This window comes from Rissa tridactyla, chromosome 9 (genome assembly GCF_028500815.1).
Source record: "Rissa tridactyla isolate bRisTri1 chromosome 9, bRisTri1.patW.cur.20221130, whole genome shotgun sequence".
Lineage (NCBI taxonomy): Eukaryota > Metazoa > Chordata > Aves > Charadriiformes > Laridae > Rissa > Rissa tridactyla.
Genome location: NC_071474.1, coordinates 37200556 through 37216543, shown reverse-complemented (window position 1 = coordinate 37216543; position 15988 = coordinate 37200556). Strand labels below are relative to the sequence as shown.

The window sequence follows — 15988 nt, the reverse complement described above, 5'->3', positions numbered from 1 at the left end:
TTCCCCTGTCCTATAACTCTCTAAGTCCTCTGACTTGGGAAAAAATCCAAAAGCAATTTAAAAAATGAAAAGATAAATTACAGCTGCCCACTTATCATATTTCTATCTTTGCAAGGGTCTATTGATATTAACAGGTGTTTATGAAGTCACATATACAAGACGACAGTATTTCAAGCTGGCTGTGGCCCTGTGGGAATGTACATAATGTACATTATATTTTTTATTTGAGAAACCTAGCAGACCTGGACATTTTATATTCCTTTTCATATAGACATTGATGTATTGGGTGATTTACAGTGTGTATGCTTTGCATTTGTTTGAAATATCTCTGACAAGTAGATATTTTTGAATTAGTGATCTAAAGATTTTTTTGATGATATAATTATGAGCTGGAGGCTGAATTTTTAGAAGTGAATTTGGTGGTAGATTTGCAATTCAAAGAAGTTACTTAAATTAACAAAAATGCCCTAAAAGAACAGCTGTCTACCTGACTGATCCAAGAAAATGAACACTGAAAATAAACAGCTGCCCTGTAGAAGACTATGTGATAAAACTAATCACCCTTTGCATAATGTATTTATTTTCCCCTGTGCTTATTACAGACTTGGTGAACCTTCAAAGCCATAAATATTTATACGCAACAGACATCCCAGGCATGTGAGTTCAAATGAAAGTAGGATTTCAGTAGCCTGACTACAGCAAATCCAATTCTCTTAAGGAAATCCGTTACCATCATTATATAACACTCCAAAACATTATTTTTAAATTCTATTTCTTTTTTTTTTTTGTTATACCAATAAATCCTTTTTAAAAGGAGCTTTCTGGTGAAACCTGAATGTTCTCCAAACAATCTAAGGCTCAATATCTGGGCAAAGGCTACAGTTCTACTAGCATCATCACAACAACATATTACGGAGAGCAAAAGAATAGTACGTATTTAAAGACACTCGGATAAATATCCCCAGATGCTATACTTTATCATAGATCCTCCAAAATCAAGTCACTAAAGTTAACCAAGAAATGACAATATCCAGTAGTTGAGATGTCTCAGCTATGTCTTTTTCACTTTCCAAAAGCCAGACAAAAACATGGATAGAAATAGGGATACCTCAAAATAATTTCAGGGTTCAAACTAAGGGATTAGCTTTACATACAGGTTATTTTCATAGCCACAAGGACTCTGCAGTCACGACCTAGATGAAGGCAGCACATGGAGCCCCAGTTGTGAAAAACTGCTGTGTGACAAACAAAATTCAGTGTTCAAAACCAAATCAATTTCCCTCCTATCGTGTCCATTCACGGAAGGAAGGTGGGATGTGCTTTCCTTCAGGCCTTTTTTCCACTCCAGCAATTGTCAGTGGCTTCTACCATTGAAATACTCTCCAGATCACACTGTTCTCTCTCACATTCCCTGAGCAGCGGATCTTACTGGGATAGTCCATAACCAATGCCAACAAGTTCAGTTGGGCAAAGGGCACAAGACATAACAGACAAAGCAAACCTAAGCCAACTATCCATCACTTGCATTGCTTTGCAGGCATTAACTATAGCTTGGTCTGATTTATGAAGAAATCCATGGTGCCCTGAAAGCCTTTTTTGGAAAGCATGATTTGGGATGCTGCCACCAGCACTGAAGCAACCCAAAAGCTGTGACGGCTACAGATATGGCAGATATCTCTGCACTCAAGTGCCATAGACGAATCCTTTATAGTTTCAACCATCCCAACGCTCCCTACTGTATGCAGGACTTTCTCCTAAAACCCTTCCAGCTTCCTCCTCCAGGAAGCACACCCAGCCCTCCTGTCATGCATGCTATCTGCAAAATGAGCACATTTTTTTGTTCTCAAGAATGGAATAAGCTCTTCTGTTGACAGGGGCTCAGACGCACTCAGCAGCAAAGACAAGGCAAACAGGCCTGATACTCACATACCATCCTAAGTGTAATGCACAGTCCCTACAGAGTCAATTGAACAATTGTGTCATTTGTCAGACTTAGAATTTTACTTGTATCTATATATAGCTCTGTATCAGAATTGTTCACAAATAGCTGCAGGGTTCACTGGGCAGAGAGGCCATAATAAGCAAATATATAATATTCACTGTACTTGAATTACTAAACTGGACAGCTTCAGTTTATGCTAATTTATTAAGGTGAAGATCTGCTTATTATCAAATCAGTCCATTGCCTCTTTCAAATCCATCCACTAAAAAGCAATTGCAGTTGTCACTTGCCCAGATGCACAGAAGGAGTAAGATGCACGGAGCAGTGTACTTTCAGACTAAGCCCTATAAAAAGTGAGAAAAGTAGAAACGTTTCAAGCAGTGGTGGCAGCCTGGAAAGGAGAGCACAAAACATAGCTTACAACAGCTTTGCCCTGAAGGGTTCTAAGAGATGTTTGACTTTTTGAGGCATGTATTCTTCCCTTTACCCCTTTAAAAGCATGCTGAGAAGATCCAGTTCCCACCAAAGTCAAGAGAAGTGTTTCCACTGATTTTAATGAGAGCTGTAGATTGCAATGTGAGCCCTCAATGAAGCCAGAATTGGGGGTTTTTTGTTTTGGGTTTGTTTTGTTTTGTTTTTTTTTAATTCAAAAGTTGTCTTACACAGACTGTCTGGAGAAGATTAGCAATGATATTCTGAACTAGTTTAACCTAAAAAGAATATATTTATTCTAGAAGGTCTCAGCACACTCAGATGTACTTCGTGTTATGAATATTCAGTACAGCCCCCCCAGCAGCCATTCTTTGCAAGACTATTTTTACTGAAAGCCATTTTGATGTGACATATAGAAAAGATAAGACTTTTTACACAAAATAGGATTCACTGGAAATACTTTCTGATGAATTTTTTTATACTACGTAAGCTAGCCTGCCTGCACTCCTTTGGCTCATCCTCCATTTGCTGCTACAATAGATTCTACTGCACAGCGCGTTGAAAGAAGGACCAACATGCTTATCCTTGAGCCTATGTATATGAATGTGCTATTACAAATAGGAGATGACCCAGGAATTTCTCAAAAGTAAAACACTTAAATTGCATACCCTTACTGTACCATCAAATTTGCTACACATTCTTTAAAATTAATAACAAAAATAGACCTTAAAAGACCATTAATAAAGACGCATAAGAGAAAGGAATTTTAAATAGCTCATGTTAATTGTGTTTATCTCAGTGTGAAGCCATGTCAAAAAGCCTGCAGCAAATGCATTTTGTTAAAAGTACCACTCGCGCAGCAGGCATTAAACATTAGAAAGCAAGCTTGTCATTAGTGGGCTACAACTGAAAAGGCTAAGACTCAACTAAATTATTAATATAGTATCTTAAAATTGTGAGATGGAGAATTAAGCCTCTTTTACACAGTACATGATTTTAATGCTACTTTTTCCTCAAGTTATTCTAATAGTAATGTCCCAGCTTATATAAACTCAGAGAGAACCAGAGGGCAGCCATGGGCCAACCCTGGTTTGCACTCTCCAGTGTGTTCAGTGTTCGGAAATCCCCACTGCTCTCCCCCTCTACTGCTAAGGCTCCCGTATTTCACTTGTGTGCTTATTGAAGTGGGGTTGATAATTTTGCTTATTTTCTCTGGTTATTTATATGGTTATTGGGATCCCTAATATTTCTGCAGATATGGTTTCAGGCTACATCTAAACTGGCTTAACACCGAGCTGACACTGAAAGGGGCAATTTTGCTCTTCCTTGCCAATTCACGTCTGAGTCAGTCAGCTTATGAACTGAAACATTATGCACTTTCAGAGCTATTTTTCCATTGGATCAGCCACACTACCAGTACGGAAATGAGGGAAGCACTCAGAGCACCAAGGTGCAAGGTAGGAAGCAGATGGTGATTTTAGGTAGTAGTATGTCATTGGATTAATTTCCTTTAACATGGTGTGAAATCAACAAATCTTCTGGTCAAAAGACAAGGGACAAAATCTGGAAAACACCAGTGTCTACTAGTGCACATATGGAACAACACAACAGAGGAAACGCGCTACATATCGCACGGTCTACTTGAAGTTTTGCTTGCTTTTGTAATTTATTCATAACTCTCCACCATGAACAGACAATACATAGACACGATGCAACATTTTTTCCTGTTGGTCTCTGACATCTCACAGAGAATGAGAAAGAGGAGAAATATGAGAGATCCCTTAGCAACACAGCTATGATCAGAAATTGTGTTGCTTTAAAACGTGAGCAGGCTCTCACCTCGGCAGGCTATACTCTCAACCACCAGCTGCATAGGTCAGTGCACACATTCATCTACCATGCTGAGAAAAGAACTTCTGGGGGTTTGAAGATGATTTTGTTTTATTTTTCACTTACAGAAGTTTGCTCTCATTCTACAGATTACTTTTAGTCACAAAAACATCCTGAAAAGCCCAAACACCCAATCCTACCCAATTCCTATAGTTGAAAAGAGGGTACCAAAGGTTATGTGCTCTGATACCATCAAGGTTTACAAAGCAAAAGCTTTACAAAATACATATTTTATTCAGAAATGTTATATCCATAATAATATATATATAAAAAAATATATATTTGGATATATAATATATATATCCAAAATGGATATATAATAATATATCCATAATGCATTTTGTATTAGCTCTAAGTTCTTTTTGCAAAGTAGTTTGTTTCTAACTTCAGAGAGGATGGGATGAAATGAAATGAAATAACATGAGGAAATACTTATTTGTGAGAGCAGAGTAGAAAATGTCTTGGTATCAAACATGAATAGCTCGCTTAATTCCAGATTAGTTGGGAAATAATGAGACAGGGAGAGCATAACTGTTATCGGTGCGTACCTTCGCTGTTGCCAGAGATCAAATGTGCTGTTCAGCATGTCTTGCATGAAGATGCTGTGACAGCCCAGCATGATTTTCTGCTGGTGGTCCAGAAGACTAAATCTGATACCAATGCGATGCTCTGGGAAGTCCAGCAATCCTTCCTCAAGCTAAAGGTCATCTACTTAGGTGTCTTGAGGGAGCAAAGGAATGCGCTCCTTCCCGAACTTCAGCATCTTACAGACTGAAACCTTGTTCAGGGTGTTGTTTAAACTTCAGTAGAAGGCACTCTATGTGTCAGTTGTTCAAGGTTTGATAAAATATAGCAGGCTTCTAAATGTAAGCCAAAATTATCCTATGAACTTGTTTTTTTTCTAAATAAACCCAAGGAAAAAAAAAAAAAAAAAGAAGTTTGAAAATAACATACTCTTCTACTCTCTGTTTCGGGCATCCTGTCACCTTGGCCCACTATGGACATTCAGACAAGGACAACATGCATGCACCACCATAAGCCAGGTAATAGCTCCCTTGCAGCCGTCTTTCTGCTAAATGAAGCTTAAGGTCTTTCATTTTACTTATAAAATCTTAATGTCCAGGTTCCTGCCTATTTGAGGAATCACATTCTCCATAAAATATGGCATTAAGGAAAGTATTCAAGCCTGAAAGCCCTTTCAGTTTAAGAGACTAGTGTCAAGATACTATCCATCATACAACTCCAGATCACAGTGTGTTCCTTCTCTCTTCTTCAGACAAAAAAATACAAGTTTCTGGCGGTATAAGACATGATTTCCGATTTCCTCAGAAAAATGGGGAATGATGACCAGCTATGTTCAGCTAAAAGGATGGACAGGAGCTAGAAGACGCAATTGAAAGAATATACTTGAACAGCAGGACCACTGTGTTATTTGATATTTTAGTCCAAAATTGAACTTGAACAAACAACTGAATACTTCCTCAACTAAGGCAGCTTCCGGAAAGTTCTCTGGGCAAGTTGCCCTGGAAAGCTTTGACAGAGCCCAAATTTGTACTGGGTTGACTATTTCTTCAGTAGTGACATGGGGCTGGCTCAGCGGAAGACCTACCAGGCAGACTGCTCCATGGCCAAGGAACCATGTGTACAGGTTCCTCTGGAAATCTGCATAGTCAAACAACCAAAACATTTGAAATTAAACAAACAGCATTCTCCTATCTACCTCTAGCCAGCAAATAATTTTGCTTTGGTTGCTCAGGTTGAATTTGATAGCTTTAATCATTGAACACGATTTTATTTTTTTCTCCTAGTAACTTCAATTCTTTAGGAAAATGTGTTTGGATTTTTGCTTTTTATTTTTAAAACACAAATCTAAACAAATAAATTAAAATGAGGGAGAGGCAACAGATTGCACAAAACTGACTGACAGAATTGGAGAATACAGGAGACAGAGGCGAGTTTTGTTTGATTAGCCCTTTCTCACAGCTTAACTAACTCCTAATATTAGTCACCATTCAAAAGCTTTTCCTACTTCCAGAGTCCACTCAGACATAGAAAGAGCTATTAAGAAACATTAATTCTGGTTATTCTGCCTCCGTTTTATTTAAAATAAAATAAAAAATTTAAAAAAAAAGGTTTGTCACATCCATCTGTTGCTCTGCTATCCCCCTGCCCCCCATTTTATATATAAATATCAGTGTTTTCTACTACAATAAACTCTAAGTACTTTATTTTTTCAGCCGCCTTGAGCAGCTTTATCAATCACTGACTTTTATAGGGAGGATCCCAAATGCTGATATAAATGTTATAAGGTTGACAGATAAGGCAAGACTAAATAAAACTAGTACATTATTGCAGCAAAGATGCAGTCAATGTTGTGTGAAATGAGGTGGTGTCTCTATTCTGAATTGGTTTAGGAGACTGAGAAACATGCAGACATCATTCTGAGCAGTCAAGGCCCACTTAACATCAATATTTAAAAATGCATAAATAAATCCCAGTAAGACCAAGACTTTGCTGAAGAGACAGATTAATTGCCTGCTTATTGGGTGTTTAGGGTCTATGCTTTTTATCTTGAGAATGATTGCAAAAGTACTTGGGTGAAAATGGAACAATATTTTCATCAATGTAATCTCAAAAAAATACATATCATACTAAGGCTGAAGACATTTAAGAGACTCCTGTCCCAATTTTGAGTTCTCTGAAGCTTAAATTTGAGAAGCGTGACTACAGGCTATTCAACATCGAAGTCAACCTCATCCGTGTTTTACTTCTGTTGCAATAACTAAGGTAGACCATATCACAACAGCACCAGTAGAGAACTGCGGGTTCTTTGGTAGCTGACAAACGACCACATCTCACGGACAACATGTGATCAAGAAATGAAATTTCATGACAGAGATTCAGCAGTCAGACAATTTATTCTCACTTCATGGAGTTCAATTTTCTTTCTTATGCTGCTAAATCAACGGCTCATATTACAATGCTTTGTGTCATCTTGCAGTGTCAGATGGACTCCCTGTGCTTCTGTGGGAATTGGCTGCAATGGAATAAAGTTTAAGTCTCTCCTTCATTTAACAGTTAAGCACAGAGAAGAAAATCACTACAGGTATTAGCTCTTTAAATACAGACATTCTTTTGCACTTATCAGCTGCTTTTTTATTTTATTAATGATTAATATGGAGGTAGGGACTTTGTGTGTCACATCTGTCAAACAGTGAGATTCTGACCTATTTTGCTGCTATAAAAAGGACAATATTCCATCTACAGAGCACCGCAATAAAAGCATTCCTTCTACCTCAAATTTTCGGAGGCAATAGTGACAGTCTTAAGTGAAAGGATATATTTTTTGGTATGGAAATGGATGGATATTGAAAAAAAATTACAACTTTGAGAAAATATCCCAAAGAGACATTATGAAAGCTTGAATAAATCATGGTCTACCATAACTTTCCCAAATACTTATTTGCCTAAAATCGGTAGAAAAATCTAAAGCTAGGCAGATGGATTGACATTTTTCTTGACAGATTCATAACCTTACGGTCCCCAAAACTTTAATGTTCAATAACGTTTCATTAGTATACTCAAGTGTATTTATTACTATGCATTATTAATACAGATGTGTGCCTAGGAGATGTACAGTTTGTAATTATTTTTCCTTTCAAAACATAATAGCTTCACACTGAGCTTGTTGCAGCTACAATATTTCATCTTTGAATGCTCCTTCAAACATTCTGGTGCTGTGACAGAAATTTGTATTTGAACAGAAAAGCTGTCAAGAAGGTGCTGTGGTGCTATCCATCACATTTTTAATCCTGACCATACTTAGATGTTAGTGAAGCTATCTGTCCAGGACACTAAACAAAGACTGAAATTATGCCTTCTGTTCTTACACATCAAAGCCACAAAGTTAGACTGAATTCAATAGGCCTGTATTACACTCTATTAATTTCCTATTAGTTCTCAGCTATGCAAAATCCAGCCACAGTGTCACTGTGGTTTAGACATGCAACCTTGATTTCAGTATCAAAAAATGGAGCCTGTCACTTCTCATAATTTTACAGAAGATTCTACAAATGTAAATCCTTTTTCATCCTGTCATCTTTTTATGTCTTTAATGAGTTTGTTCACTAACAGTGCAGAATCTTAATTTCACAGAAATATTAACTGTTACTAACTTCAAGCATCTGATGTAGCTACTCAATTAAAGCCTAATTTATACATTTATACTTAGTTTTACAAAAAGCAATGACATTTAAAGTTCTATTTTCTTTCTTTTTCCTTCCCTCCCATTTACATTTTACATTTCCAATGAAAAAAAAGTTGCAGTTAAAAACTGAACTAAGGATTCTAAACCAAAAATCTTTAATCAGGAGCACATTTTGTAGTATAATATGATTCCTTAGCAGTTAAAATTTAACATTTGTAAAAACAAATGGCACGCACTTGACAGGCAAATTACACATGGATTACCATTTGTTAAAATTTCATCACAGAAAATAGTTTAACTGTTGTGAATATGAGCCAAGATCAGCCTGACAAGTACTTTACATGAAAGATTAGCATATTCTCTTCCAGAGGTTTATGCTTAATTTAGATGCATCGACTTTTTGCCACCATTGCTGACCTTTATGTCTAATCAAAGTCCCTTTGAATCCAAATCCCCAACCTTTTATCTCTCCTGACAGCTTTTAATTTGAAGGCTTGTAATAAAGTCTATTAAAATTCAAAATGTATCAGTGTTTAAAGCTTGGTTCACTTTGCTGGATTTTCAGATATGAAACTTCAAATGGGCTGATTACAGAGAGTCCAAATGTTTAATTTTAAGCTTTACACCAGGCTAATAAAGCCCTTTGGAGGGGGAAATCAATCTAGATTTTTAGTTATAATGCACAAAGATTACATACGTGGCATAACTATAAAAAAAATAATATCTATAAGTAACGTTGTACATAGATATTGGGTAAGTTAAGACTGCAGTTCCTTCTGCGATAGTCCTGTATCTGTGGTTAATTTTATATTGCCATTTCATCCAAGGCAGCCACAGTTTCCATATGAGACAGTATGAATTCAGTGCAATGGCCTCCAAGTAAATAGCCAGTGCTGCTTCATCCAGCCCTGTTTTGCAGGGTGATTCACCAAGGTGTCACATCCCACTGCGTGGCTTGCAGCCTGCCAGGCTACGTGGTGCCAATGCCAAGCAGCACCTCCATAGCTAAATCTCCCTTGAAGGAAAACAAAGCCTCTTCCTCTGGGCCACCTGTAACTGCCACTTCACAGAATAATACAGCAATCATCTTTTCCATCTAAATTAAGATAATTACTTTAAAAATAGTAAGGTAATTTGGAGCAAAATATTTCAAAAATACTGAAACTTGCAATTCAAAGGCCTTTTGCTTTTTTCTGCTTTTTTCAAAGCTCCTCCTATTCAAGTATGTTGTTTCTTCAGTTTGAATTTTTCTATTCTCTCAAAGTAGCTTGCACAAATCCAAACATTATAGATCTGATTATAACACATAATCCTACGGTTTCGTCAGGCAGGTCCTATCATCAGAGAAGGAGCTGTAGATATGAAAAGGGGATTAAAAAGTAGGCTAAAATAAGCTGATGTTACAAATTCTTTTAAGGAAGAAATCCATATCTGAAGTCTACGATGAAATGTAAACACAAGTGAGATTTCTTATCTTTGCATGCGTTTCAATTATAGAATTATGTAAAAAAACCCACTGTATACTGCTGTCTTTATAGAGCACAGTTTAGTCCCCAAGGGCTCAGAGATCCCTCCATACAGATCTCAGGGCAAGATAAGGACTTGATTTCCTTGTAATTCAGAGGGGGGGGAAAAAAAAACCAAAACAAAAAAAAGAAAACCAAAAAACAAACAATGACCATCTAGCTTTTGGGGTGAAAGGAGTTAAATCCAGTTGGTGGTCGGTCACAAGTGGTGTTCCCAAGGGATCAGTACTGGGGCCAGTTCTGGTTCATATCTTTATCAATGATCTGGCCAAGGGGATTGAGCGCACCCTCAGTACGTTTGCAGACGACACTAAGTTGGGTGGGAGCATTGATCTACTTAAGGGGAGCGATGGCTCTACAGAGGGATCTGGACAGGCTGGATTGACGGCCCGAGGACAACTCCATGAGGTTCAACAAGGTCCAGTAGTAGTTGTGCCAGGTCCTGCACGTGGGTCACAACAACCCCATGCAGCGTTACAAGCTGGGGGAAGAGTGGCTGGAGAGCTGCCTGGCAGAAGAGGACCTGGGGGTGTTGGTCGACAGCTGGCTGAATATGAGCCAGCAGTGTGCCCAGGTGGCCAAGAAGGCCAACAGCATCCTGGCTTGTATCAGACATAGTGTGGCCAGCAGGACTAGGGAAGTGATCGTCCCCCTGTACTCGGCACTGGTAAGGCCCTACCTCAAATATTGTGTTCAGTTTGGGGCCCCTCACTACAAGAAAGACATTGAGGTGCTGGAGCGAGTCCAAAGAAGAGCAACAAAGCTGGGGAGGGGTCTGGAGAACAAGTCTTACGAGGAACAGCTGAGGAAGCTGGGCTTGTTCAGCCTGGAGAAAAGGAGGCTGAGGGGAGACCTTATTGCTCTCTACAGCTACCTGAAAGGAGGGTGTAGGGAGGTGGGGGTCAGTCTCTTCTCCCAAATAACAAGCGACAGGACAAGAGGCAATGGCCTCAAGTTGCACCAGGGGAGGTTTAGATTGGATATTGGGAAAAGTTTCTTCACTGAAAGGGTTGTCAAGCATTGGAACAAGCTGCCCAGGGAAGCGGTTGAGTCACCATCCCTGGAGGTATTTAAAAGACATGTAGATGTGGCACATGGTTTAGTGCTGGACTTGGCAGTGGTAGGTTAACGGTTGGGCTCAATGATCTTAAAGGTCTCTTCCAGCCTAAATGATTCTATGATTCTATTATTTTTAATATACACATAATTTAAAACTCTTGAATTTTTTACAGCACTATAGTTCCAAATGCAATATTCCTTAACTGCCACAGAGCACAATTGGATTTAAACCATGGCTTTTTCAATGATACTGTAGTTTAATCCCTTACAGCTGCTTTTAGTCTATTACAAAAAGGCAAAACTTCTCACATCTAATTAACTTATTCTCTAGTTCCAGCCCAGCAAATTATGCATCACCCTCATCTCATGCAAGTGAAATGCCAGATGACACAAGGAAATTCTGAAACATAGAATCTAGGACACCAGTTCCAAGGATGCACTGGAAAACCCAGAAAGGTTATTTGTAAAATTAGCCTAGTTAAACATACAAGAAGTGGAATGTCTGCGCTCATTTCTTAGTACTGAAATCACTAGGAGGTTGCAGGTGCAAGTGTAACTAGGCTGCTGCAACGGATATTTGTCTTTCTTTTATTTTCTCCTGTTGTTAATTTCACAGTCCTCTTTATGACTTCCTACTTTCCAGAGGCTGATAACTGAAATAAGCTAAACATCTTCCATCACTTCAGCTGCTTTCAAAATACTGTCAGAAGCTTTCCAAACAGTGCCTCCAGACAGGTGTTCTTCATGTCCCAGTGCCATTTGCTGGAACTCTAGTGGAGCACATTGCAAATGTACTCAATGTCACCCCAAGTTCAGAACCAGCTGCGCTGTTTCGTCCTGAAACAGCTCTTGTATCATCCACGTAATTTAACAAGTACAAATTGGTTTGTATCACTTATATACTTGAAAGTAGCTTTGTTTTGGCCTCATTAAAGACTTATTTATACTCATAGTGAATATGTCATTAATCAAGAACCTATGCATTTTACCTGTACATCCTTGACCAACAACATGAAAATGAGAATCTCTCTGATCTTGAAACAAGCTTTAGTTTCTCTTACTCTAGAGTTTTGTTAAATAAAGTTTCTATTTTTAATAATTTTTCCTCATAATCCTCTCTTTTTTTACAGAGCTATTAAAACATTCTTTTCTTTTTCCTGTTATCAATAGTTGTACCTAGTGATGATAGATTGAAAGCTTCTTATATTTCAGTCTTTGATTAACGTATTTTATTTTAAAGCAGGGAAAGATTTAAACATCATTTTACCTAGAGATAAATAAGCAAATAAATAAAAAGCTGAACTTCAAATTTCAAATAATGGTCCCTATAAAAAAAAAATAAATCGTCAAATATGATTACCCTCACCAAAGAAAAGAGCTTAACAATAAACAATGCATTTACAGGCTTAGATTCTATGGGGATAGAAAATCTCTCAAATCTAGCAGTAGTTTATATATCTAAAGAGATGTAAAATTCCTTAGATGTTAAAAAACAAAACAAACAAAAAAACCCCCAATTCTGCAGCTCTGGAGCAAGGCTTTGCAAGAGTTTATGATGATGTTCAAAATAACACATACATAAGCTAAATATCTATGGCTGCCAAACACCATTTGGGTTTTACAAATTACTAGCCAGACCATTTGACCTGAGTTTCCTGGGTTATTTGCAAGCACTTATGCAAAACTCTCAGTGCATTCTGTAGACAGAAAGAAGAAAAATGGGACAAGAAAACAAGACAAGTTGGACATCATCATCATTTTAGGAATACATCATTCCTTTGACACATTTGTCCGTGTTTTATCACTGCTTTTTTGTCAATGTTTGCACGTTAACATTACTAAGAAAGCCCTACTCCTGAATCTCACTGTAATTTTATATCAGCTTGTATAATATCTGTTTACATAGATATATGTGCAAAACATTGCTGCATGATTTGCCAAATGGTCTTCGACTAGCAAGCTCTTCCTGTGTGGAGCCAAAGCAGCACTTCCAACAAGTGCTGCCTCAGCCGCGGGGTGAGGTGAGGTGAGGTGCTAAAGTAGGGGGGTTTCTTTGGGTTTGTTGTTTTTTTGTCCTCCTTTGCATGTATTTTGTATGCATTTGTCACATGATTTAGGAGACAGTTTATTTTCCAAAGTTGAAAGGCACGTAATTGCTCATTAGATCTAATTACAGAGATTCAAGTTTTAAAGTTCATCTTTATGAAGAGAATGAAAAGTGGCCAGTATTGTCTCCTGGTTTCCTACACTGTTCAAAAAAAAAATAGAAGGAATTTTGATTAAGTGTGCCAAACGATTTCAAGAATAAACTTTATACCTTTCAGGCCAGAAAGGTGATGTTTCAGAAAACAACAAATAATAAGAGCAATCTTTAAAATAAAAAGTCTTTGGAGACCTCAGCTCCAGTTGTTATAACAGACAGACTGAATTTCCTTCCAGGGACCCATATTAAAATTTCTCCTTTTCACTGTTCTCTACAAAAAGGAAAAAAAGAAAAAAGTCTGACTTGCATACACTGCTCAGCCCTTACTTTGAAGGCAATTGGAAGAATTCCTTTCCAATTTTTTTTTCCAAATGTTCTTTATATGGCTGTATGCAATTGTTAGTCAAGGGATAAGTTAATTTTCATAACAGCCCCACACAGAAGAAACAGTTATATTATTCCCGTTTTACGGATGAGGCGCAACAAGCATCAGGTAAACACAGATCTGTTCATTTTAGATACAGAAAATGTAGGACCTCATTTTACATAATAGTATTTTCTGTTGCAGCACTTTACATGCTCACAATGCACTAAAAGGTGTCAGTGCTCAGTATTTCTGTAAATCAGACCATGATTATTAAGTTGGAGAGCAAAAAAATGAAAAACAGTTGGTGACTATCTGTGAAACCCTTTTCTCCTTGTGTGACGTAAGAGCTTTGTGGCAGAGGCCAGGACATAACCAGTTCTCCAGCACAGCATTCAGTTGCCTTACATGAGACTTTCTTTTCCTCAGTCCTCTACATGACTCCCTTGACATTTTCGATCTTCTGTAACCAACAATTTGTGGGTAATACAGAGAAGATACACCTGTGAGATGTAAGCTATTCCACAGTAACCTTATCACAGCTATTCAGGCAGCTTTGCAAATATGTGTGTTAGTCATCTTGCCTCTGATCCCCAGAGTACCCACACTCTACCTCTTATGGAGAAAGGAAGACAGATCTCATCCTAGATTATTATCATTGTTTTGATATGGAAGGTACTTCAGTTCTCTAAAGGATACCAGAAATAACAAGTTCCTAAACGTACATGAAGTGACTCTTACGATTCTGAAAGTACCAAAACAAATCTCAAACACGTTTCAGAATAAAACTTAGAAGATCTGCAATATGCCACCAGTCTAAGCAAAAATGACATCAATATAATTATCCATACTTTAGGGAGATATTATCATTTTAGCTAATTAAGTCAAAATGTCAATGAAGACAAAGAAAATTGAACTATTTTATGCAAGATTTCCAGAATCTCAGGGGATAATTTCAAAAACTCAAATGCAATATCCAGTGGAATATTCAGCACGGTTAAGGACAGAATGTTTAATATTCAAAGTAGACAGATAATTTTCCATAAAAAGCTGGTTTATGTAAAAGACTAATCAAAATATTCATTTCCTGTTTGTAACTGAACTTGAGCCCGCACCATTTAAACTACAAAACCATAAAGCACATCCAGTGGTTAAGCAGCAATAAAATACTTAATGAGCCAAATGATAATTTCTAATGCCACTGCTCCTGATTTGCAGTGGCGGGGGGTGGGGTGGGGATGGGACAGACCAAAACCAACCCAAAGCAAAAAAAACCCCACCACAACTTGGATGCAATTCTCAGTTGAAGTATTGCTTCTCTGCCAGGAGAAAGAAGCTGTAGAGTTGTCTTATCTAGTTTACAGCATATTCAGGAAGACTACAGGGACATACAACACTGCTCCCTTGCCTTTCTGGTGGGAGCCAGAGACAAGCTATAATCAGCTGGGTCAAACATTAGAAAATGATTCTTTGAATCTCCTATCTGTAGAGCTGAGATGTGAGACTGGCCCTAGTAATTCTAAACCAGAATACAGAAATGCATACTACTTTATTCCCAAAAGCCATGACTCACTAACAGTGGTAGGTCTATCTATGGAGAACACCTATATACTGGGGAAGGTTTTCCAGAAGCACTGCACTTGAAATAATGTTTCCTCGTTATGAGCAGTCAGATAACATCAAAGTAGTACCAGAACAAGAAGTGAACTTTTTCTTTTCTCAGTTTAGATCTCCATAATAAAAGGTTTAGAAGGCACCTAAAACCAGTTTCTATCTGCCACTCTTTAATTAACAGCAAAAAGCATATAAAAAAGCCCTGGGAACATACATGCAGGAGGCACAATGTACTATATCTGAGACACTATTAAAATAAAGAATACAAACCCTGATGAGATTTTCTATATATTGTAAGAGATGTCTTTTGACAGTATTGGAGACTATTTTACAGAAAAGAGCTTTTCAGCTTTTCATTACTAGTTTGAGGTTTTGCCAACTCAAGAGTCTGTACCATCTCATTTTTGAAATAAGACCTGGAATGACCACTGGGAGTAAGGTCTGCTAAAAGAGCTAATTGTCCAACTTACCTCTAGAAGCCTTTCAGGAGACAAAAAAAAAAAAATAATATTAGTACTACATATTAAAACATCTCATTTGATTATCTCTACTCTGCAGATTTTTAAGGGGGGGATGCTGTCAACAAGTAACACAAGGACCTGGAGCAACAACCTAAAATTCTAAAAAACTTTGAAGTTTGCATTTCCAGAATAATCAAATCCCACTGGAAACCGAAATCAAGTTATTGGTTTGGTCTTCTTAAGCAAACCCTTTGTATAGGTCTTGAAAAGAACTTTTATTTCTACCACAT

At 37.7% G+C, this 15988-nt stretch overlaps 1 protein-coding gene across 6 annotated transcripts in view; it reads right to left on the bottom strand.

Moving 5' to 3' along the window:
- Positions 1–15988, bottom strand: part of TENM1 (teneurin transmembrane protein 1) — a 942055-nt gene that overhangs the window by 528221 nt on the left and 397846 nt on the right. The gene's annotated exons all lie outside the window — the stretch shown is intronic.